Source organism: Lissotriton helveticus, chromosome 8 (assembly GCF_964261635.1).
Source record: "Lissotriton helveticus chromosome 8, aLisHel1.1, whole genome shotgun sequence".
NCBI classification, from domain to species: Eukaryota; Metazoa; Chordata; class Amphibia; order Caudata; family Salamandridae; genus Lissotriton; species Lissotriton helveticus.
The window spans coordinates 781,426,374-781,451,242 of NC_136069.1; positions in this window are offsets into that span (position 1 = coordinate 781,426,374).

The window sequence follows — 24,869 nt, forward strand, 5'->3', positions numbered from 1 at the left end:
TGAACATATTTAACTGCTTGCTGTAATTTCCCTCAATACAGATTTAATGAAGATATCCCATGTCATTAATTCAATATTCATTGATGATTACTGTTACACCACCTAAAATAATTTTGAAAGAGAAGGACACAAGAAGTTTTCGATTTTTAATGCCAGAGTGAGACTTCATTAGAGAAAGGATTTGAGCTCCACTCTGATGGAAGGTGGAGCTACCACTACGCCAGGACCTCTGGGCAGACATTACCAGGCATTAGGCAAAGGACCGTGCTTGGTTCAGTGGGAGTTCTGGGAGCAGAAACGTCCTTTCATCACTGCCAGTGGACTGGGAGAGTCAAGATTTGCATCCTTTTCTCAATGCTGGTTGTATGGACAGCCCAGGTGTGCAAGGGATGGTATGCTAAGCAAATTCGGTCCTGTTGCCTTTCTCCACCTGCTTTTGGATACAAATTCAGTATAACCAAGCAAGCAGAGGAATGGGACACACCACAAATGGGTTAGGATGTGTTTTTAAAATCTATTTCTGGGTGGTGTGTGCAAGAAGAATTGCTGAGTCTCTGAGAACTGATGCCGTGTACTGGGGCTCCAGGGGACCCCCTCCATTCCACTGAGATTACAGGACGATAACAATCCTCCTTCTTGTGTGCGGGGATGCCATAAGATCTCTTTCATTTAGAAGATTCGTCACTGCCCGGTGTCTCCCTGTGCATCCAGTCATTATACACATAAGAGTAAAAAACACTTTTGCCCTGTCAGAGGTCATTTTAGGACCTTTTGATTTTACTAGTATTATATGTAGAGTGCACTTACTTATATGGGCAATCAGGAAGCCCTGTTTATCCATTGGTCTGTCATTGTGTCTTTCCCATGTTTCTTCTGCTCATTACAGTACTGAGCATGGGGCAACTGGTCCGACCACTTCAGCAATTGGCTATCTTCGCCGCCCCATGGTCAGACCACTTCAGCAATTGCCTATCTTCACCACAAGTGATCGCATCCTGTCCTTTCACAAGAAACACATTCACTAACAAAGCAGCACCCTTATGTGCTAGAGACTACTATGGCAATGTGTGTTTTTTGAGACTAGAAAAATATTTTTGCTTTTAGAAAATGTTTTTTATTTAGATTGCAGTTAACCCGGAAGCTTCCCCAACAATAAAGTTTTGCAGAAACGGTCAAACTATTGACTTTGCCAATTGTTGCTACTTAATGAGACAACAGATTTATATATCATGGAAAGGAAGAGTAGTTATCAGAAGGGTAGTGTCCCTAGTAAACAAGTTGAAAATTGGGGCTTTTCCCTTTGTAATGTCTGCTAGCCTTTATCGGTAGACTGGTAAATCCTACTGACTATGTGAGGTATCACAAATGCAATGGGATAGGTTTGATGGTTTACTATATTAATCGGTCATCCTACTGCAACCATCAAGCTCTTTCCCTCAGAACCTCTTCCCCGTGTAAGACCCATGCCATATGAAGTGCGTTATGGCTATTGTTTCCTTCACTCTCTAAATGGCAGCCATAAAACCTCAACCTATGTCTCCTCACCTCGTTACCTGTATCCTTCACATCTAGAAATCCATTTTTCTTTACAACATCACTTGTGATAATGATTAACCCTATGACGATTTTAGCACTTATCCCAATTTGATTTCCCCCTTGTTGAATAATTTAGCATCTGATAATGTGATTCCTCCTCCAGATACATGGCTGTCCAAAATCTTGGTCTAGCATCCCAAATACATACCTGTCAGCCCTCACCACTTTTCACTTCCATCTCTCACATCACTGAATCCTCAGCTTCGACATTTCACTCTCTCATCACTCCAGTGTCAGTGGCGTAACGATACTTGAGGGGGCCCCCCTGCAATGTACATAGAGGGGGCCCCCCACACTCCGGACCCCAAGCCCCGCCCTGACCCTAAGTGGACTCAGACCCTCATCCGTCAGCCAGACCCCAGGCCTAGCCCCGACCTGACCCTCACTGGACTCAGATCCCTCTGCCAGACCCCAGGGCCTAGCCCCGGCCAGACCCTCACTGGACTCAGACCCCTCATCCATCAGCCAGACACCACACCCCGCCCTGACCCTCACTGGACTCGGACCTTCATCTCTCAGCCAGACCCTGGCCCCCGCCCTGACCCTCACTGGACTCGGACCCCAAGCCCCGCCCTGACCCTCACTGGACTCAGACCTCTCATCCCTCAGCCAGACCCCCGGCCTAGCCCCACCCTGACCCTCACTGGACTCAGACCTCTCATCCCTCAGACCCCAGGCCTAGCCCCGCCCTGACCCTCACTGGACTCAGACCCCTTATCCATCAGCCAGACCCCAAGCCCCGCCCTGACCCTCACTGGACTCTGACGCTCATCTCTCAGCCAGACCCCGACCCCCGCCCTGACCCTCACTGGACTCAGACCCCTCATCCAGACCCCAAGCCCCGCCCTGACCCTCACTGGACTCAGACCCCTCATCCAGACCCCAAGCCCCGCCCTGACCCTCACTGGACTCGGACCCTCATCTCTCAGCCAGACCCTGACCCCCGCCCTGACCCTCACTGGACTCGGACCCCAAGCCCCGCCCTGACCCTCACTGGACTCAGACCTCTCATCCCTCAGCCAGACCCCCGGCCTAGCCCCACCCTGACCCTCACTGGACTCAGACCTCTCATCCCTCAGACCCCAGGCCTAGCCCCGCCCTGACCCTCACTGGACTCAGACCCCTTATCCATCAGCCAGACCCCAAGCCCCGCCCTGACCCTCACTGGACTCAGACCCTCATCTCTCAGCCAGACCCCGACCCCCGCCCTGACCCTCACTGGACTCAGACCCTCATCCCTCACCAGACAACAAGCCCCGCCCTGACCCTCATTGGACTCAGACCCTCATCCCTCAGCCAGACCCCAGGCCTAGCCGTGCCCTGACCCTCACTGGACTCAGACCCCCACATCCCTCAGACCCCAGGCCTAGCCCCGCCCTGACCCTCACTAGACTCAGACCCTTATCCCTCAGCCAGACCCCCGGCCTAGCCCCACCCTGACCCTCACTGGACTCAGACCTCTCATCCCTCAGACCCCAGGCCTAGCCCCGCCCTGACTGGACTCAGACCCTCATCCCTCAGCCAGACCCCCGGCCTAGCCCCACCCTGACCCTCACTGGACTCAGACCTCTCATCCCTCAGACCCCAGGCCTAGCCCCACCCTGACCCTCACTGGACTCAGACCTCTCATCCCTCAGACCCCAGGCCTAGCCCCCCCCCTGACCCTCACTGGACTCAGACCCTCATCCCTCAGCTAGACCCCCAGCCTAGCCCCACCCTGACCCTCACTGGACTCAGAGCCCTCATCCCTCAGCCAGACCCCAAGCCCCGCCCTGACCCTCACTGGACTCGGACCTTCATCTCTCAGCCAGACCCCGACCCCCGCCCTGACCCTCACTGGACTCGGACCCCAAGCCCCGCCCTGACCCTCACTGGACTCAGACCTCTCATCCCTCAGCCAGACCCCCGGCCTAGCCCCACCCTGACCCTCACTGGACTCAGACCTCTCATCCCTCAGACCCCAGGCCTAGCCCCGCCCTGACCCTCACTGGACTCAGACCCCTTATCCATCAGCCAGACCCCAAGCCCCGCCCTGACCCTCACTGGACTCTGACCCTCATCTCTCAGCCAGACCCCGACCCCCGCCCTGACCCTCACTGGACTCAGACCCCTCATCCAGACCCCAAGCCCCGCCCTGACCCTCACTGGACTCAGACCCCTCATCCAGACCCCAAGCCCCGCCCTGACCCTCACTGGACTCGGACCCTCATCTCTCAGCCAGACCCTGACCCCCGCCCTGACCCTCACTGGACTCGGACCCCAAGCCCCGCCCTGACCCTCACTGGACTCAGACCTCTCATCCCTCAGCCAGACCCCCGGCCTAGCCCCACCCTGACCCTCACTGGACTCAGACCTCTCATCCCTCACCAGACAACAAGCCCCGCCCTGACCCTCACTGGACTCAGACCCTCATCCCTCAGCCAGACCCCAGGCCTAGCCGTGCCCTGACCCTCACTAGACTCAGACCCTTATCCCTCAGCCAGACCCCCGGCCTAGCCCCACCCTGACCCTCACTGGACTCAGACCTCTCATCCCTCAGACCCCAGGCCTAGCCCCGCCCTGACTGGACTCAGACCCTCATCCCTCAGCCAGACCCCCGGCCTAGCCCCACCCTGACCCTCACTGGACTCAGACCTCTCATCCCTCAGACCCCAGGCCTAGCCCCACCCTGACCCTCACTGGACTCAGACCTCTCATCCCTCAGACCCCAGGCCTAGCCCCCCCCTGACCCTCACTGGACTCAGACCCTCATCCCTCAGCTAGACCCCCAGCCTAGCCCCACCCTGACCCTCACTGGACTCAGAGCCCTCATCCCTCAGCCAGACCCCAAGCCCCGCCCTGACCCTCACTGGACTCAGACCCTCATCCCTCAGGCCCCACCCTGACCCTCACTGGACTCAGACCCTCATCCCTCAGACCCCAGGCCCCGCCCTGACCCTCACTGGACTCAGACCTCTCATCCCTCAGGCCTCAGGCCCCGCCCTGACCCTCACTGGACTCAGCCCCTCATCCCTCAGACCCCAGGCCCCACCCTGACCCTCACTGGACTCAGACCTCTCATCCCTCAGGCCCCGCCCTGACCCTCACCGGACTCAGACCCTCATCCCTCAGACCTCAGGCCCCGCACTGACCCTCACTGGACTCAGACCTCTCATCCCTCAGACCCCAGGCCTAGCCCCACCCTGACCCTCACTGGACTTAGACCTCTCATCCCTCAGACCCCAGGCCTAGCCCCGCCGTGACCCTCACTGGACTCAGACCCTCATCCCTCAGACCCCAGGCCCCGCACTGACCCTCACTGGACTCAGACCTCTTATCCCTCAGACCCCAGGCCCCGCCCTGACCCTCACTGGACTTAGACCCTCATCCCTCAGACACCAGGCCTAGCCCCGCCCTGACCCTCACTGGACTCAGACCCTCATCCCTCAGACCCCAGGCCTAGCCCCGCCGTGACCCTCACTGGACTCAGACCCTCATCCCTCAGACCCCAGGCCCCGCACTGACCCTCACTGGACTCAGACCTCTTATCCCTCAGACCCCAGGCCCCGCCCTGACCCTCACTGGACTTAGACCCTCATCCCTCAGACACCAGGCCTAGCCCCGCCCTGACCCTCACTGTACTCAGACCCTCATCCCTCAGACCCCAGGTCTAGCCCCGCCCTGACCCTCACTGGACTCAGACCCTCATCCCTCAGACCCCAGGCCCCACCCTGACCCTCACTGGACTCAGAGCCTCATCCCTCAGACCTCAGGCTTAGCCCCGCCCTGACCCTCACTGGACTCAGACCCGCATCCCTCAGACCCCAGGCCTAGCCCCGCCCTGACATGCTAAGAGACTGCAATTATCTGTTTAAACTATCTTTTCAAACACGAAAACAAAACACAAATCTTTTTTTTTTTTTTACGGCTATAATTTGCCAAGTTCGCTTGATTTTATTTTAATGCAAACGTTTTTGTAGAAAACCTCTCACCCTTTACCGGTATTCAGTGTAATGCACAAGGAGGGTGTGTAACCTGATGTACTGGGCAATATATAGGCACAGAAAGCCCAGAAGGATTACCAGACATTTCAGACTGTCTTTGTTGCTCAGCTACTTGTTTCCAAACGCAGTCCATTAATTGAATGTCAAAAACCAACTTACTTGTTGTAACATCAGTCTGAAAGTCGACAAACTTCTTCGGAGTAGGCACCTGGGCAAGGCTAAATTATGCCCGCCGACCGCACAGTGATAGTCCTTCTCAGTACGGAGTCTCTGGCTGGCCGGGTCCTGGTGTAGTGTAGTTCCTATAGTCCCAATAGGCTCTGCGCATTGGAATAATATATTCAGCAGTGTAGACGTAGGACTGAGGTTAACTAGGTCACTACTGACTATATTAGACTTAAGTTTTTGCCAGCTAGCTCAGAGGTCACTAGAAACTTTCTCGAATAAGCGAGGAGGAGTTTAACCTCCCTGGATAGAGAAGAAGGGATTAGCTTCTGACAACCGTACAACATGACAACTTTGCTCTCCCTGAATAAGAGTATATCTCTAGAGTCGTGTGAAAACAAAAGACAGCTATTTGACTCAGTCAAAGGTGCGTACTTAGTTTCACCAGATTGCAGAGAAAAGAGAGACGGGTGTTTTCAATAAAAGGTATTATTTATTGAGCAGTCTCCTTCCTCATACAAAAGAAATGAATTGCTACAATTGCAATACTTATAGTAAAGTAAAGTGCGTACAGTAAAAGCAGGATTATAAAATAATACTGTAAAAGCATTGATATGGTTTCTTAGCCATATGATACTTTAAAATAGATAAAATTATATACATACATATATACATTGACTAATCGTACTCAACTAGTGCTTCTAACTATGCCTACCCCGGTGTACCTGACCTAAGCCTAATACGTGGGAAGGAGTAAGTAAGTAGCAGTTTAAGTTAAGTTTGTTTTGCCAAGAATCTGACTCAAGAATTCTCTTCAAGGGTTTAGTCAGTTCAGTACCTGGGTAATAGAAGCAGGAGGGCTGGTATCTCTCTCTCAGGACTCGATATCCCAGTCACCCGCAAGGGTAGGCTGGAAACGCCGGAGCTGGATTTTCTCGGCAGGAGAAAAGACAGCGTCTTTCTCAGCGTGTCAAAAGGGAGGGGCAGCGTCCGTGGGCTCTCGCATCAGCTGGGCTCTTCGGAAGTAGATAGCTGCTCTGCTCCAGGATTACCACCGTGTGTTTGCTTAAGGCAACGTTGGTATATTTATACCTGAAAGGTGCCGGGTTTGACGTAAGGCTGGACATAAGATGTCAATAAAGATGTCACCAAGAACTGGCCGTTCTTACAGTGCTTTAATGGAGTTCTAGGACGAAATCAAAACAATAGCAAGGGGGATTTCCCAGGTTGCTGGAGGCTTGGTTTGTTTAGAGAACTCCGTGTGCTTTCTAGGGGGCTGGAGGAGTAGGCTTGCTTAATGTGACAGCATGTGCTACGACTGAATTATGAATAGGGTTTTTATGCCGTTGTATGGATATTATTGATTTATAACCGGACAAGGGCACAAAATAGAAATATCGATTCAGGTTCCTAGATAAACACACTACACCCACTCCACGAATTAATGTCCATCATTACTAAGCTTAAGCAATAGTAAATATAAAAGGTGTACGTGTATACCAACCCACCCCAAAATACATTTTTGCATTTGAAATGGTGTATGCGAAATACATGAAAATGATTATAGGTACTGTATGCGTTTCAAGCAGTGTAATCATTCATTAAAAGGAATGCATATATATATCAGCATGAATGATTTGCGAAATTTACACATGAAATGGCTCTTAATACAGAAAAAAGGTGCGAGACCATTCCATCACATATAAATACAGTTATTTGTAAATATGCTAGAGGCTGAGGTAATATATTGTCTCTAGAGTTCCTAAAATAGAAGCTCTGTTCTCTAAGAATAGTTCTACTTCAAGCAGAGTACAAGTGCCATAAAAAAGTAAATATTTTGGAATCGGGAAAAAAAATTATTTCGTTTTTCACGGGAAGAAGAAAAAACAGTTCCAAATATTTTCAGTAGCTTTTGTTTATCAAAGCCGAAGGCCGAATTCAGAGTTCATGGAACGCTGTGTGCTTGTTTGCTTTAAAGTTATTCTTTTTGTTCAGGGGAGAACATCATTTCAGACAGACTTTAAAAAAAGCAGTTGGAAAATGCCGCAACTGTGCAGTCGTGAGAATGATTGCTATCATCGATGTATTGATCAGCATTGCTCACAGAAGGTCGTACCTGGTTGATGCTGCACTCATCTTGCACTTCACTACCCTTTAACCGCAGTGGTGAAGTTTCCACGAATGCCGTCATCAGGATAGGTAACCGCTAGGGACAACACGATGCATGAGCCGTTACAGGACTTAGCAAAGTATCTGTATCCAATGGTACTTCTGATTGTAGTGTGAGACAGACGTCTAAGACGCATTCTTCTCTGCACAGCATACATCTTAACACAGGTAAGATACAATTCTGCCAGATGGGTCTGAATGAAAGAAACCATGTCATATTTAGATCTCTTAGCCGGGCTAATCCTAGGACTTTAGTTTTGCGGTCCCGATAGCGTATAGCTAGGATCGTTTCTTCCATTGTTGCTGGAGTCTTGTCTGCGTTTTGGCTTGCCATAACGAAGCAGGAGAAGCAAAAATAAAATGCCTGCTACGAGTCCCAACAGGAGTGGAAGGCCGCCAAAGACCGAATGGACAAAATTAGGAAAGATGCCCAGGACTGCTTTGAAGGGTGTTAACAGTCCCGAAAAAATTGTCTTAAATACATGTGGGATACCATTCAGATCGGACATGTTTAAGATTTGGCTTAACATTTCCGCGAAATGTAAGGGGCAATTTGTTGATAAAAGTTTATGTATCTCTGCCGTTGTCCTTGCAACTTGAAGATCATAGGTTTCTTTTGATGACGTCAAGGGCACAGTTGTCTGCAAAAGGACAGACTTCATTCTGCTTAAAGTATCAATTCGAATAGAAGAGATATTCAAAATGGGCCAAATTTTTCCCTCCCTGTCTGGAGTGTTGTTCGGATACAATACTTGCATACAGCAAGTGACCAAGGAAGAAACTCTTACTAGATAAGCTTTTCCTGGCACCAAGCCACAACATCTGTGGTCCACTATTAGAATGTAGCTCCTGTTAGAAAGCCGTCTAAAAAATGGCTCTATTCGAGTTGCAGGTGCGCCATGCTGGTGGCATGAAAGGTTATTTGAAGTCCCCTCACAGGCCCCATGTAGGTTTATACCCTGACACAGAAATATACCACTTAGTGACCTTTTACAATTATCACCACTAAGAAATACATTCTGTCCTTTTTCAGTATAACATGTGTGTGTGTGTAAGGTAATTTCCATGATGACTTAATGTATTCTTTACCCAACCTTTCATACTGGCCTGCTCGTATATACTCTTGGCAGTATTTAAATTGGAAAGTTGTTATTGGAATAGTTATGATTCCGTGTATTATCCATTCAATGACAGGTCGTTCTGACATTGTCAATGGTAATCTCTCAAGTTTTTCAATGCTCAGAATTGTATATTCCGCTCCTTTCTGTGCCAAGCTGATTTGTGTACCAGTAAGGTTAAAGATAGTGAATAATGACGTGTTGATTAAACGCCAGGGCATGTAGCCTGAACGCAGATTTTGTAACGTCCAGCCAAGCTGTACAATAGAACGTAATTGGGACTGACCGTGTTGTAACATTAGTAAGTCCTGTTCTATTATATCAATTGCAGATGATACAATACTGTCCAGTGAATATATTCTGGAAGACAGAGTCATTAACCCATTGTCCACAACAGAAAGTGATTTTTCCAAATGAATACGGTCAATTTCTCGTATTTTTTCTGCTGTTTCAATTTGTGTTCTTTCCAAGCTTCGTTGTATGCCACATATATACTGGCCGCTATGAAACGTTTTTGACGCTGTTTGCGTGGCCCCATTATGAAATCACGCAAGTCAGCACCTTCTTTAAGTAAAGTCAAGTGTTGCTTAATTTCTGCCAGTGTGGATGTCTGTAGCTATTCGAGGCAGAGTTCTCCTACACTGTATGTTGTAACTATCCCTGGATGTTGTCTCTGGGAGTATCTAGGGTCTGGCCTGGTCAATTTGAACCCCTGTATTTTGTTCAGGAATCTATCTTGACAGCTATTTGTGTCTGTGGGCCACATCAACCATTTTTTCCAATCAGGATGTGTTCTGTTTTGGTTTAAAATATGGGATACGTCTATCTCAACATCTGTAGTGCTATTACTGTCAGGTGTTGGCTTTGGAATAGACGGTTTGTTTAAGTCTTTAATTTTGGCTAGGCCAAGACAGGTTGTCTGTTGAATTGTGTCATTCAAGAATATAATTTGTTCTGGGATCATGCAGGCTCTAAATAATGATTCTATACCTTGGACCTGCCAATCTTTGGTACCCCAGATGGTTTTTGTTTCAATGTTATTTTTCCAAAAATCAAAACCAAATGTATTCATTTTTTCAAAAAATGTTTCTGAATAGAATAATTTAGTGTTTGTCAGCATGGTTTTCAATCCTGTCCTATTTAACAGTTTGAAATAAAATGTTTCTGCATCACGTGTTAAACCCTGAGAAGTATGGGAATTTATCATAAAATGTTTTAGAACTGCCTTTTGGTGGAGTTGCACACTGTTCCCATTGATTATAATTAAAAACATTTCTACGTTGAGCAGATTTATGCAAATAATGGTTAGCATAGTGATTGTAGCAATACATCTGTTCATAATTTGATGAACCCTGTAAATAATCATGTTCTGTAAATTTTGCTGACATAACCAAATCTGACATCATATCATTAATACTTTCAAAGTCCCAAATCATCAGAGAATGTGCTCGGTTTTACAAAGTCACTTAATGAAACATTGAATTGATGTGGATACTTCAAGAGCTCGACCGGCCCATAAATTTCGTAGTCTGTTTTGTCCCAAGCTACCCCACCGGGTATAGGATTTGCTGTGAAATTTACTGAAGTTAGTTCTCTTGTCTCGATGTGGGATGACTTGTGTGGTTTTAGGACCAAGTTGATGTTCTGACTTGCTGTGTCCATTGTACTATATTTTCCTTCAATGAAATGTCCCAAGCACAGTACCATGATGAGCCAAAGCAGGAGGAAAAGTACACCTAGCACAACCCAAAGTTCAATCCATGGAGAAATCAGATAGGTTTCTTTGAGTTGATGAAAGATTTCTTTTGCTTTGTCTTTAAAAGTCTTTGTATTTGGCTGTTCTTCAGGTTCGCTTGGATCCTCAGAAAAGTCATCGAAATTGATGAAGTAGCCTGATGCAGTTCTGTCAATTGTTGGAATTGCTTCCGGATTTTTATTTGCTTTTGGAATTTTCTTCGTTTTATTAGCATAGTCTGAGGCTACATCATTGTAGACAGGTGTTTCTTGACGAGCTGTTGCAATTTGGGTTTTAAGAGGCATAAATTCCATGGCTTTGTTGCATAGTCCTTGTTGATTCACCGTAGGTTTATCAAATGTGATTAGTCTCTCAGTTTGAACCTCTTGTATTGTAGCAAACTTTGGCGTTCTGCTATTTCTTGGGAGTCCACTTGGCCTACTACTTATTATTGGCCACATGATTGTGGTTTAACCAGGTCGATGGATACAACTCGGTTCTCCTTTTTACCAGCAAGGGGCGGTAGTACAACTGATCTTGTTCCGTTGACAGCTAAGACAGGTACTTCTTTTCTGTAAGAAGGCCCAAATTCCTTCTTCACCGCGATTTTCTCTCTGACCAGATCCCCAATCTTTGGAATCCAGACAGGCCTTGCTGGGACAGGTGGTTTCTCTTCAGTGGCTGTTGGCTGTTGTTTTAACTTTATGTTGCTCAGGTCTTTACTTGTTTCATTTAAGTCCTGTAAAATATCCAAACGATCTTTGATATAAAGCATTTTCCTTCTACCACTGAAGTCTGACTATCAAGGTCATGGATATGCATTCTAGTCCCGAACAATAGTTCGTACGGACTGAAACCTTTTAGAGAATTTCTTGGCAGATTGTTAAGACTACGTTGGACACTTGTTAAATGTTTGACCCACCCATCCCCCGAACCTAATACCTTTGCCGTTATAGATTGCTTTATGTCTTGTTTTTTTCTTTCCACCATCCCGTTTCCCTCAGGAAGGAAGTGACAAGATTACCGCAACGCAATGCCCATGCTTGTCATGGCCCACTTATAAGCTCGAGAGCTACACGCGGGACCCTGGTCAGAATGTAGCACGCCAATTGCGTATATGCCGATATAGACTCGCGAATCTTTTATAACAGTTCTGGCGTCAGCCGAGAGCTGAGGTCTACATTTTAAGTGTATCTAGTCTTAAATAATATACAATGGGACGCATTTTTCCTGTTTGATCATGCGTATAGATTGCCTTATGCTTTCTATTATGTGTTCTGGCACTACTTCGGTCGGTTCGCCACTGCGATCTCTGTTGCAGTTTTCACAATTTTTTGCAAATTTGTGATTATGCAGGCTCATTCCCGGCCACCAGTATTCTGATTGTAATTCTGTCAGAGATTCTTTGATCCTCTGATGCCTTAGACCTAATCCCATATGTGCTTCTTGTGTTAAGAAGATTCTCCTGTTCGTGTTTGGAATCACTCTATCCCCCACTCCAGGGATTCGAGCAAAAGGAACGGAGTTTGCATCGATTATGTATGTATAATTGAGTGGATAGTTCACGGGTAGAGCTGCACAGTCGTCTTTTGAAGATGTTTTTACCACCAGCATGGTTTCCCCGTCTATGTATTTTTCTGAACGCTTTTTTGTAGCTACGGAAGCCGGTTTAGTTGCTTCTGCTGTGGCTGTCTCAGCCAATGAATTCCCTGTAACGTGAACGCCATCACGTTCATGACTCAGTGAATATATCACGTGAGTCTTTTGTAGTTCTTTCTTTAACAGAACTACTTGTTCCCACAGCGATTTTTGCTTTATTGTGGCACCTGCGTCATCCTTGTAATCGTTTTGAACCCATTTCTGCAAGTCATTATTGTATGATTTGACGCAGTAATGCGAATCGCACACTATTAGTGTTGGGAATTCGCGATCGGCAATATCTAGCGCCATTTTCAAAGCTATTAGTTCAGTTTGTTGACCTGAATTGTCTTTTACAGATTGTGACATTGTTACCAGAGGTCTCAATTTACCTCCGCGCCACCGGTTTTTAGCAACCTCGCACGTAGCGTTATAGGCTTGTTCTCCCCAAACTGAGGGTTCTGCATAACTGTTTGTGTATATTACGCAGGCGTAAAGTTGTATGGGCAGAATGTCGTCAGGCAGAGGATATTCTTTTTCATATGTTAGATATTTCAATTTTTTCATTTCCGGGTCAAAATAGTATTTTACTTTGTCTGTAGCAAGAGAATTTTCCCATTGTATCCATTTTGGATCTAATGCCACGGTAGTTAAAATACCTGGGCTTGTTAAAGCCTCGAAGGCTGATTCTGCTGTTAAAACAGTAATCCGTCTGCCTTGGGCCTGGGCTCTTTCTTTTGCTACAGCTGTTTGAACCACATTTACAACATTTTTCGCGAGGCTGAATGTTTTTTCAGCTTGTGAGTATAAGTGTGATTTGTATGCTATTGGTACCGTTTCTCCCTCATTAGAGGTTAGGTACATGAATCCGCTTCTTCCTGGGATGACTCGGATTACAAGGTTGCGTGTATTATCGCGTGTTTGCAATTTTGTTTTTGTTAACATGTCTGTTTGCAATGATCTCAAAATTTCTGTGTGTTTTTGAGTCCAATTGATTGGTTTAAAATCTGGTTTTATTAGTTCGTAGAGGGGTTTAACCCTCTCTGCATAATTTAGAATGTAAGTTCTTCCTAAATTCAGGAAACCTAGAATTGATTGTAAGTTTTTCAGCGTTTTTGGTGCTTGGATTACAGCGCATTTCTCTAAGAAATTGTCTGCCAGGCTTTTGCCTTCACTTGATAATTCATATCCTAAAAACAGGACAGTTAGATGGGCAATTCACGATTTTTTAAAGTTGAATTTGTAACCCTCTGCTGCGAACCCAAGTATTATGGTGTTCACTCTTTTCAAGTGTGTAGCCAAGTCATCATCTGTTAGATAGATGTCATCGACATAAGATAATGCCTCATCATCATACATTTGTAGTAACTCTGTTACCCTTGCTGAGAATAATCCTGGGCTATTCTTGAACCCCTGTGGGAGTCGACAGAATTTTTTTCTGCGAGCCCATTATTGAGAAAGCGGTCAAATACCTTCTTTCAGGTGCTATGTTTTGACAAAAGAATCCATTAGAGATGTCTAATGTTGTTTTGTATTTTTTGCGCACAATGTTATTCATTAGTGCTGCACTGTGTGAGTTTTGTACTGCAAAAGTTTTGCAACATGAGTTAAGGTGTCTGTAGTCCAAAACTAGACGATATGACTTGTTTGTTTTGGAGACAGGAAACAAAGGATTGTTCATTTGTGCGGTGCATGTTTCAATCACCCCCTGGTATTCAAGTTGATCTAAAATCTCCCTGACCTGTTTTTTAGCTTCTTGCTTAATTGGGTACTGCCTCTGTGCAGCTGGTTGACATTTTAACTGGATTTTGTGAGGAGGAGAGTCCTCATCCCATCCGACATGGTTTTTATATAATGCAGGAGCTTGGGCTACTGCCCACTTTCTTGCAAGTGTATATTTTTTATGAATTGGAATGTGATTTGAGAAGGCAGGCATAATCATTTCTTCGCCATGAGGGCACTCCCTGACAAACTCTGGTGGCCAGTCTTTTTCAGCTAAAAGGATGTCATAGCCTTTGGAAAGGTTATCCCAAAATAGACCCCTTATTTTCCTAGTCTTATCTCCCTCTTTACATAATGTTATTTCGTATATCTTATGAGGTTTGCTAACTCTGGTATCTGCAGTTTCCACCTGAATGTATTCATTTGTGTCCACTGTCTCCAGATGATTCATCAGGATCTTGCGAGCTATGCTCACTTCTGCTGCGCTGTCTTGCATTGTCTGAGCCCACTCTCCGTTTTTCAGCTGTGTCTGCAGGATCCTCGCCATGTTTGATTACTTTAATGCTGGCTACCTTCTTTTTTGGAAATTGTAATTTTTTACTTTGATGAGCAGGTTCCTTGTCTTTGGACTTGACGTGCTCTTCCCTTTATTCTGACCGTCCTCTTCTTTCCGATTTCTGCGAGGAAGTCTGAAAATATCGAGAGGGACGTGTATCAATGTCTTGATATCTATCAGGTTTCTTTAGATTATCCCTATTTCTAAGGTTGTATTTTTTCTCAGAGGGCTCCCTCTGGGGAGACTTGTGTCCTTGGTCCGGAGATCTTTCTCTCCGCCGAGGAGACCTTCCTCTGGACTGGAATTTTTTTTCTTTGGGAGTGGATTGTTTATTTCCATCCCAGCTCTTTTTTGGAGTGTTTATATTATTTTTAATAAATATCTTTTCAGGATTTTCAGTTAGTTGGGGTTTTACTGGTTTCCCACCCAAACTATCTCTTCCTAGTTCTTCATAGGATTTTTCTATGATTCTGGCAAGTTCAAATGGTTGTTCTGCTATATCTGTTTCCTTCAATTTCTGGAGGATCGCCACAGATGCTGCTTCTCCTTTTATGTTGGATAATAATAAAGATGAGACCTGCTTGAAGTCTTTCAGTAATTTCATACCCAGAGTTAAAGCAGGTTCTGAACCGTATTCATTTTGAATCTGTCTTAGCACATCTGGTATAACCGCCATGGACGGAACACCATGTGTTTTTGTGTAAATGGAAGCAAAGACTGTGCCCCAAGTGTCACAGTCCTCCACATGTGGTGCGATCCCCATTGGAAGACAGATAGTCAGAATTCTGTGTTTCTCAGTAGGGGTAGTATCCGGAAATACTGCCTCAATTTGAGTGATTTTTTTGTGCTAACCAGAATGGAATTTGTTCCCGTTTTATGGGTACTTTACCTAGACATGACTGTATGTTCTGTGGTGTGATTTTATTTGTGTTCCCCTGATGAGGGGTCAGCTGTGGAATGTTAATAGCTGGTTGGACTGTTGAGGTCCGCATTACATATTGGACTAATTGTCTATGTATTTTAATTAGTACCTTTAGGTTGACTAAAAGTTCTGGTATTGACATTTTTTGATGTCTAGATGTAGTGTGTAGCTGGCTAGAACCGGCCACGTTGCTCCTGGTCTACCTAGTGGACCGAGCCTGGTGATGTGATTATTATGTTTTAGGGCGCCTTTAAACCAGAGCAGGTGCTCTTGGTATTTTAATGGGATTTCCACCTCCTCGAAAGGGGTGTACTCATCCGGAGGTTCCTCTATTTTGTAATAGTGGAATTCGTGTGTGACAGCGTTTGCTGCTGGAAAGTTTATCCATGAATAGATTACCTCTGTCTGCCGATATTCATGTGCCTCAATTACGAAAATGACTGTACCACCTCTCGATGTCAGTCCATTCTCTATAAGTTTAAAAGTTATAGTTTTTCTTATGTTGACCGGAAGGAGTATAGCATTCGGGTCAGTCTGCAGGAGACTATTGTCATCCTCTAGGAGTCGAGCCGCTATTCTAGCTGCCTCCCTTTCATCTTCACTTTCCCCCATTTTACTGGCAGAAAGGTTTTTGTTGCAGATCAAGTTTCAAGGAAACAAAGATTAGGTGCACAATATTTTGGAACACTGTATCCTTCAACGTTGATTAAACCAAAAACTATACATAGAAATCTCTTCCTACTAAGTTTCGGCGGATTTTTAACCTTTGACCCACTCCAGACGTCTTTGGAGTATTTACGGGAGAAAGGGTCTGTGTGCAAAAGCACGACTGAGTTACTCTAACGTCTTGCGTTAGATTTATCGCCTTACCCACGTTGGGCGCCATGTAGTGTAGTTCCTATAGTCCCAATAGGCTCTGCGCATTGGAATAATATATTCAGCAGTGTAGACGTAGGACTGAGGTTAACTCTACTGACTATATTAGACTTAAGTTTTTGCCAGCTAGCTCAGAGGTCACTAGAAACTTTCTCGAATAAGCGAGGAGGAGTTTAACCTCCCTGGATAGACAAGAAGGGATTAGCTTCTGACAACCGTACAACATGACAACTTTGCTCTCCCTGAATAAGAGTATATCTCTAGAGTCGTGTGAAAACAAAAGACAGCTATTTCACTCAGTCAAAGGTGCGTACTTAGTTTCACCAGATTGCAGAGAAAAGAGAGACGGGCGTTTTCAATAAAAGGTATTATTTATTGAGCAGTCTCCTTCCTCATACAAGAGAAATGAATTGCTACAATTGCAATACTTATAGTAAAGTAAAGTGTGTACAGTAAAAGCAGGATTATAAAATAATACTGTAAAAGTATTGATATGGTTTCTTAGCCATATGATACTTTAAAATAGATAAAATTATATACATACATATATACATTGACTAATCGTACTCAACTGGTGCTTCTAACTATGCCTACCCCGGTGTACCTGACCTAAGCCTAATACGTGGGAAGGAGTAAGTAAGTAGCAGTTTAAGTTAAGTTTGTTTTGCCAAGAATCTGACTCAAGAATTCTCTTCAAGGGTTTAGTCAGTTCAGTACCTGGGTAATAGAAGCAGGAGGGCTGGTATCTCTCTCTCAGGACTCGATATCCCAGTCACCCGCAAGGGTAGGCTGGAAACGCCGGAGCTGGATTTTCTCGGCAGGAGAAAAGACAGCGTCTTTCTCAGCGCGTCAAAAGGGAGGGGCAGTGTCCGTGGGCTCTCGCATCAGCTGGGCTCTTCGGAAGTAGATAGCTGCTCTGCTCCAGAATTACCACTGTGTGTTTGCTTAAGGCAACGTTGGTATATTTATACCTGAAAGGTGCCGGGTTTGACGTAAGGCTGGACATAAGACGTCAATAAAGATGTCACCAAGAACTGGCCGTTCTTACAGTGCTTAAATGGAGTTCTAGGACGAAATCAAAACAATAGCAAGGGGGATTTCCCAGGTTGCTGGAGGCTTGGTTTGTTTAGAGAACTCGGTGTGCTTTCTAGGGGGCTGGAGGAGTAGGCTTGCTTAATGTGACAGCATGTGCTACGACTGAATTATGAATAAGGTTTTTATGCCGTTGTATGGATATTATTGATTTATAACCGGACAAGGGCACAAAATAGAAATATCGATTCAGGTTCCTAGATAAACACACTACACTGGGATGCCTCACAAGTCACGCTGCACACGCACTTTTAATTGAGCTGCTCAATGGTCACAAGGCCCCCACCAGAATGCCCGGCCCACCCTTAAGAACGTGCAGACGTGCCTGCAGAGACAACTGCGCGCCACCGCTCACTATTTAATTATGAAGAGGCCCGGCTGGGGCCCGGGGGTGCGCATGCGCAACCAAGCAGACTTGGAGAGGCTTGTTTGCTGGCTCGCTGAGGGGCCCCCTGGAGGCCAGGGGCCCCCTGCTTCAGGCTAGAGCGCGGCCCCCCCGCGCTGCGGGCGGGGGCCTGTGTAACGCCCCAGGTCGTGTGCAGTGCCAGTGTGCAGTGCACCAATTAATTTATTAAGAGGCGAGGCCGGGCGTGTTTTAAATCTTCTTCTTTATGAAGTGAGGGGGCCCGAGGCCCCCCGCAACGCGGGGGCTGCGGGGGCCTGTGTTACGCCCCTGCAGTGCTGTTAGTGGCATCTACTGATTTGCCATTCCCTATCAGCGTGTTTCTCCTCCTGTCTTCTTCACACTTTTCTTCACCTGGCTACCTTTCCAACATATACAAGCTTTGTTTGTCTTCTAGCCTTGATCATGTTGCCTTTAACATAATCATAACCCAGGGTAGAGATTGACAGGCTCAAAGATTACTGCAGTTCTGGGCAGTGGCGTAGCAAGGAAGGGTGGGGGTCTGCTCCGTGTGACAAGAGTTTTGGGGGCGGTGGCCTCCCTTCCGCTTTTACCTTCGGCTGTTGCGGGAAATGCCAGCCCCCTCCGCTCTCACATGCGTGCCGCAGCAGAACTGTGAACACAGGGGCCCCCACAGATGGCCAAATGTCTTTTAGCTACGCCACTGGGACTGGGGACCTATGTTCTATCTCTATCCACTGAGCGGCTTCTTTTTGCTAGTGTTGTATGCCATGGCTCACATCTAATCTAGCCATCCTGCCAGGAGGAGTTCACACCTCTACTCTCCTCATGTCCTTTGTTCTTTTTCCTGAGAGTCATTCTCACCTTTACCCAGGAGAGCAGAAGGCGGCTTGTGTGCAACTGAAAACAGCTACTTGAAACTTCGGACTACAAAGAGGCAACATTCTATGTTGCTATTTGTATAAAAGTTACATTGAATTTATCTTGAAAAATAAGTCGGGTTTAATGTAACAATTTGTTTGATGCCTCAAAGTACCACATTTAGTAGTCCCATTTGGAAATTAGCTCTGCTGTGTTGTCAGAGTGTAGGGCTCAGTTGGCCTGTTTTAGGGATTATTTATACATATTCTTGCTTTTCTTTGCCATTGGTTTAATAGGCAAAGGGAAGTTAACACTTTCAAACTGCTCTGCCAGCCAGCAATGGAGACTGGGCATCATGATTTGCTTCGTCATGCTTGTGGTGAGCGCAGCAAGTGCTGCACTCCATGGGGGGCACTTAACTTACTGGCCCGTTGTATCCGGTACCATATAGTAGGGACTTATAAGTAAGTTACCTTATGCAAATTTTGGGTAAGCCAATTAGACATATACCTTTTTAAGAGTCAGAGCGCTGGCACTGAGGCCTGGTTGACAAGACTCAGGGCCCCTTCAGACTTGAAAAAACAGCATCAGTCCAAAAACTTGGCGGCGATCATGCAATAAGAGGCATTTCCTTACAATTGACATTTTTTACTCTATCTATAAAACTATTTTTATGTCTTACGTTTATTTAGAGCCTCCATTTCTGCTGTTCAAATATGAGAACTGATATATGTAAACCCCTCTGTTTTCAACAGGTTCTGTTCGATAGCCCCTGCGAATCACTGAGTTCACGAAGTGAAGTGACAAATAAACCCCATTAAGCACAAAGCTACTATCTTCTTAGGGGCAGATTTGCAAGCCCCATGCGACACATTTATGCCACCATTCCATCACTTCTGTGACGCAGCGGCGGCGTAAACGATGCGCCACATTGCGACTTATTTACAACGTGACGCATCTAGGGAGATGCGTCACATTGTAAAGCCCTGCGCCACATTAAACCTGCATCAGGTTTAATGTATGCAGGGTGGGCGTTAGGTCATAAGGAAGGCCCGTAAGCAGTGAAATCTATAAGATTTCACTGAGTCACTTTTACATCCATGCTGCGTCAAAACCCTGCGATTGCTTGAAGCAGGCGTAAGGAGTGATGTTAGGTATAGGACGCCCCTGTGCATTGCAGGAGTTGTGTCGCGCTTGCGACACAACTCCAGCAAATGCACTGCCCTTACGCTATCAGATGCGACACGCATCTGCCTATCCCTGCGCCACGTGCGCCGCATTGTAAATACAACGCATCCGTGATGGCACAAATGTAGAATTGTGTGTCGCATCTTTACTGGCGCATCCCTGCTGATATGCAGGGATGTGCGAGTCATTGTAAATCTGCCCCTTAGAATTTTACGCAGATACCCGACACCATAGGTGGGTTCTTAGCTGTCAAACAGACAGACACATGCCAATATTTGAGATTTACCGAAAGGCATAAGCATTTGCCAAATAGTAATAAGAATGTCGGCCCAATGTAGGCAGATGTAAATATGAAAGTTGAAAAGGGCACTATCCGTCGTTAACATTGCTTTAAAATGTGATTGTATTCGAAATGAAACAGGTGATGAAAAAGCTGGGAGTTGTTAAGACCAGGACGCATCCGAGGTCTTCTGGCCTTTAAGACCGAACACCACACAAACAAAAGACATCCCACACTCTTGCCTGGCAGTTTTTCACAGGAAGTAAAGCAGACAAAAAACCTTGAGGGACACCCACGCTTTTCTTGCTTTCATTGACTATTGCTATGTCACGATAAACATAAAGATATACTTTATCAAATTAATTTAGGCTGTGATGTGCGATTTTCTGCTGTTTACGTGTTTTTCTGTTCCTGACTTTGCAACTGAAAAATGCCTACCCCCCCCCCCCCCCCCCCCACTACATTTTCTCTTTGACCAGTGCAAGTATCACAAAAGTGAACAAACTGAGATCTAAAGTGGCCTGGTGTCAAACGTGAGTAGTCTGCTCATTTTAGTTCTAAAAAAAAAATTTTTTTATTCTGATTTATCTTTCCTTACCGCAAATAAGAATGAAATTGAAAAACACTAGTCTGGAAAAGGTACTCACATCTGTTCTAGGTTAGCCTAGGGCCTCTACTTATCAAAGAGAGCAAGAGAAATCACGGTAATTCTACAAGATGGAAATCTGTTTTTAAATTCAAAGGAACAGATTTACAAGAACAGGTGCATCTCTGCATATTAGCAGAGATGCGCCAGTAAATTTGCGACACGTAAAAACACCCTTGCGCCACAATGGATGCGTCGCATTTACAATGCGGCGTACCGTGGCGCAAGGATAGACAGATGCGTGACGCATCTTTTGGCGTAAGGGCAGCGCATTAATGGAGTTGTGTCGCAAGCACGACACAACTCCAGCAATGGTCAGGAATGTCTATCCCTATCATGCTGCGTCACTCCTTACACCTGCTTCAGATAGGGGCAAGGTTTTGACGCAGTGGCGTCGTAAAAGTGACTCAGTGAAATCTTGTAGATTTCATTGCGTCACTATTACGTGGCTTTCTTACATCGGAATGCCCACCCTGCATACATTATATCTTACGCAGGTATAATGTAGCGCAGGGCTTAACAACATGACGGCTCTCCCTAGATGCGTCACATTGTAAATATGTTGCAACGTGGCGCAGTGTTTACGACGCTGCTGCGTCACCGAAGTGACTCAGCGGCGGTGTAAAGTTGCCGCAAGGGGCTTGCAAATCCGATCCCAAAGTTTTCAGACTACATTTTAATTACAGAATGCAAGGTGCGCCATATTGGTTGTAATAATATCACCTATAACTAGAAATTGCAGAGCTTAAAATGTATGGCAACTGTGCTCCAGGGTGCAATGCGGAAGGTCAGGATTAACAGTTCTTTAATGTGCATTCTGACGCATCTATAAAAACGCAAATTATCTGGTATTCCCTTTAAATGTTATGTGAGCTCGAAGTGCACACTTTTCAGTCGTTTCTGGGGTGCATGCACGCTCACACTAACGCTAGCACTAGCCATTTGTCTCCTAATTTTATAGACTTCTAGATGCCCAAAATTACACAGACACTTCAGACCATGCAACACTCTACCTGCTGCGGCAACAAGTCTTCTTGCCACTCTCAAAAACTATTCTTGCAGTAATTGTCCCACAAAAAAATATGTATTTTTAAACATGCATATATTTTACAATTACCAGGGTGCGTTCACAAAATTGTGTTTTTGGGTGGTAACTGCAACTTTCATTTTTTTTTCTTTTTTTTGTCCTGGAGCTGCGCTCTCTCTTCTCTCCTGTCAGCTGTGAAAATGGGTCTCTTTTTAACCAATAATGGATCCGCCAGATTAAAGGTGAAGTAATGAATTAGTGGAAGTGACAGCCCAGCATGCTGGCAGCACCGGCAGGGGGTCCTCTTTTGTTTTTATCCACTCTGACCCCCAGAGCCCCTCTGTGCCTGTGGGAACTGGACAAGAAGAATGTGTGGGCGTGGCCAGAGGCACGGCAGCCCGCAGCTCCAGCCTCTGGCCAGAGCTTGCCTGACATTCTCCTACTGAACGTAGTCTGACATCACCCCATGTCACACCCCCGCAGTAATCCATTAGTTAACTCCGTTCAACTCCACTAATGCAAAACAATAGGCCGTGCTCTAGGAATGGGACGAGAAACGCGTTCTCCGGGCAAGCTGAACTACATACGTGTTTTTGAGTAGGGGGAATGAAGGGGGAGGGGTCTGTACTATACCGTGGATGTAAAAACGATTTGTTTTTTAGTTCATTTATTTGAAATGGTCAATGCCAGGAAGAGTCTTCAAGACGTAGAGCCCGCTTGGCGCACACTGCAACCACAATAACCAAATGTGTATATATGTGTGTGCATGTGTGCCCGTGTATGTATGTGTATAGATAGATAGACAGACAGACAGACAGATAGATAGACAGACAGACAGACAGACAGACAGACAGATAGATAGACAGATAGATAGATAGATAGATAGACAGATAGATAGATAGATAGATAGATAGATAGATGGATGGATGGATGGATGGATGGATGGATGGATGGATGGATGGATGGATGGATGGATGGATGGATGGATGGATGGATGGATGGATGGATGGATGGATGGATGGATGGATGGATGGATGGATGGATGGATGGATGGATGGATGGATAGATAGATAGATAGATAGATAGATAGATAGATAGATAGATAGTAACACAACAAGAAATTTCAGTGGCAGCAGTTTATTATGGATATACAGTTTTTTCCCAGCCAATATTTGTGGCAAAAGATGTCAGCAGGTTAACACAATTTTATGTAGTGCGTTATTTTTCAAGAAAACGTCACACAATGCTTTCCCTTTACGAAAGCGTGCTCGCATAATGGTGCTACTTCTTTCGGCGAGAGGGCGCAGAACAGACCACTGACACCTACTAGTGTGTAAAAACCTGCTTTTAACGAAGCAAGTACACATTTCACATCAGTATCCCTAGGCCAACATGCCTTACAAAACTAGAATTGCCTCACTATACATTGGATATTTACCTATCTGTCTTCTACCCCCACCCCTACTCCCCGTCGTCCACAAAACCCCCAATGCATGCCTCATCCCTGACCTCCTTACATCCTAAAACGTATCAAAATGATAACGCCGTAATCCCTCAATTTGTTGTCCTCTGCAAAAATTTAAATTTATCCCACCTCCCCACTTTCAAACTGTTTCCCCCTCAGCTGTCAATGTAACCATTTTAACTCGCAAAAGCTCCTGTCAAACCGCAGAACCCGCCTTATGACCAACAAACCAATAACACATGCAAATCTTTCTTATATGCACTTGACCCTGAAAAAGGAGGGCCTTGTTAGCACCCCCAAGCTTCAGTAGATGAGGGAGACTGGACAGGACTCAAAATTATCCCTACCTAACTGACTGCCCACTGTGCTGTTATACAAGCAAAATGGTGGCTGGTACCCCTTGCTGCTGATCGAAATGGCTCTAAATCCCACACCCGGCCAGTCCCTCCAGTCCTCGCCAGACAGTCTGTCTGGGCTGCACCACCTGCCCAAATCGCCCGGGAGCAGACCTACCCTGTCCTCTGCCCCCCAAGTCCCCATTTTGCTTGCTAACTCTGCCGATGAAAACGCTGCTCAGTCTATGGCAGGCACCATATGTTCGAAAAAGGCTGATATAATATGACAGGTCTGCCCTTACTGAAGCCTGCACATAACTCCATTGCCTTATAACCAACCATAACAATTAGTAACTCCTGTCAATCTCTCCAGTCCTAGATATACTACTCACTTGAGTTTACCCATGACTCTTTCTGGATCTACCTGGTCTTCCCTCAAGTTCGCTGTGAAAAGCATGGCCTGGCGGTAAGCCCTACATGTCCTGCCTTACCTATTCCACATCCTAGTCCGAACTTCAGTCTCCTGGACCAACTGGTCCTCGTTTACTTCTCAGACAAGTCGGCACTCCTCCACCTTCCTGGACCATCAGAGACTCTACAGCTCAATAGATCAACTTAGGCTTAACTTTAGAGCTTCAAACTTCCACAATGACGCCGCACGTCACAGAATCAGCATCATTCTCTCAGACATGTGATGAAGATACAATGTCACATAAGGAATATGTAGTGAGCTGTAAACTCTATCACAGGGATTGTTTCCAGCAGATTCCCCAAAACAAGCCTTTCTAAAATCTCCCCTCTGACTCTTCCACTCCACATCCCTGTTTACTCATCCCAAGTATCCTCCTACTCCTATGACCTCCAAAAAACCCCAAAAGTCTAAATCATTCACTCTTCTATCCCTCCACTATCATTTTCAATCAAAATAACAGACTAATGTGTCTACTTCTCAAATTTCATATTTCACTCTTCTAATTCACCACTAATCCTTTATGAGTTCCAGAGTAGCGTGCTGCTTGCCGAAAAAGCGCTTCATCGCATCATCAGGGGTAGCAAACACTATATAAATGCAAACCTTTTTCCCTTTTCTATCCCGCCGCTATCCTTCTCAATCCAAATAACTAACTAATA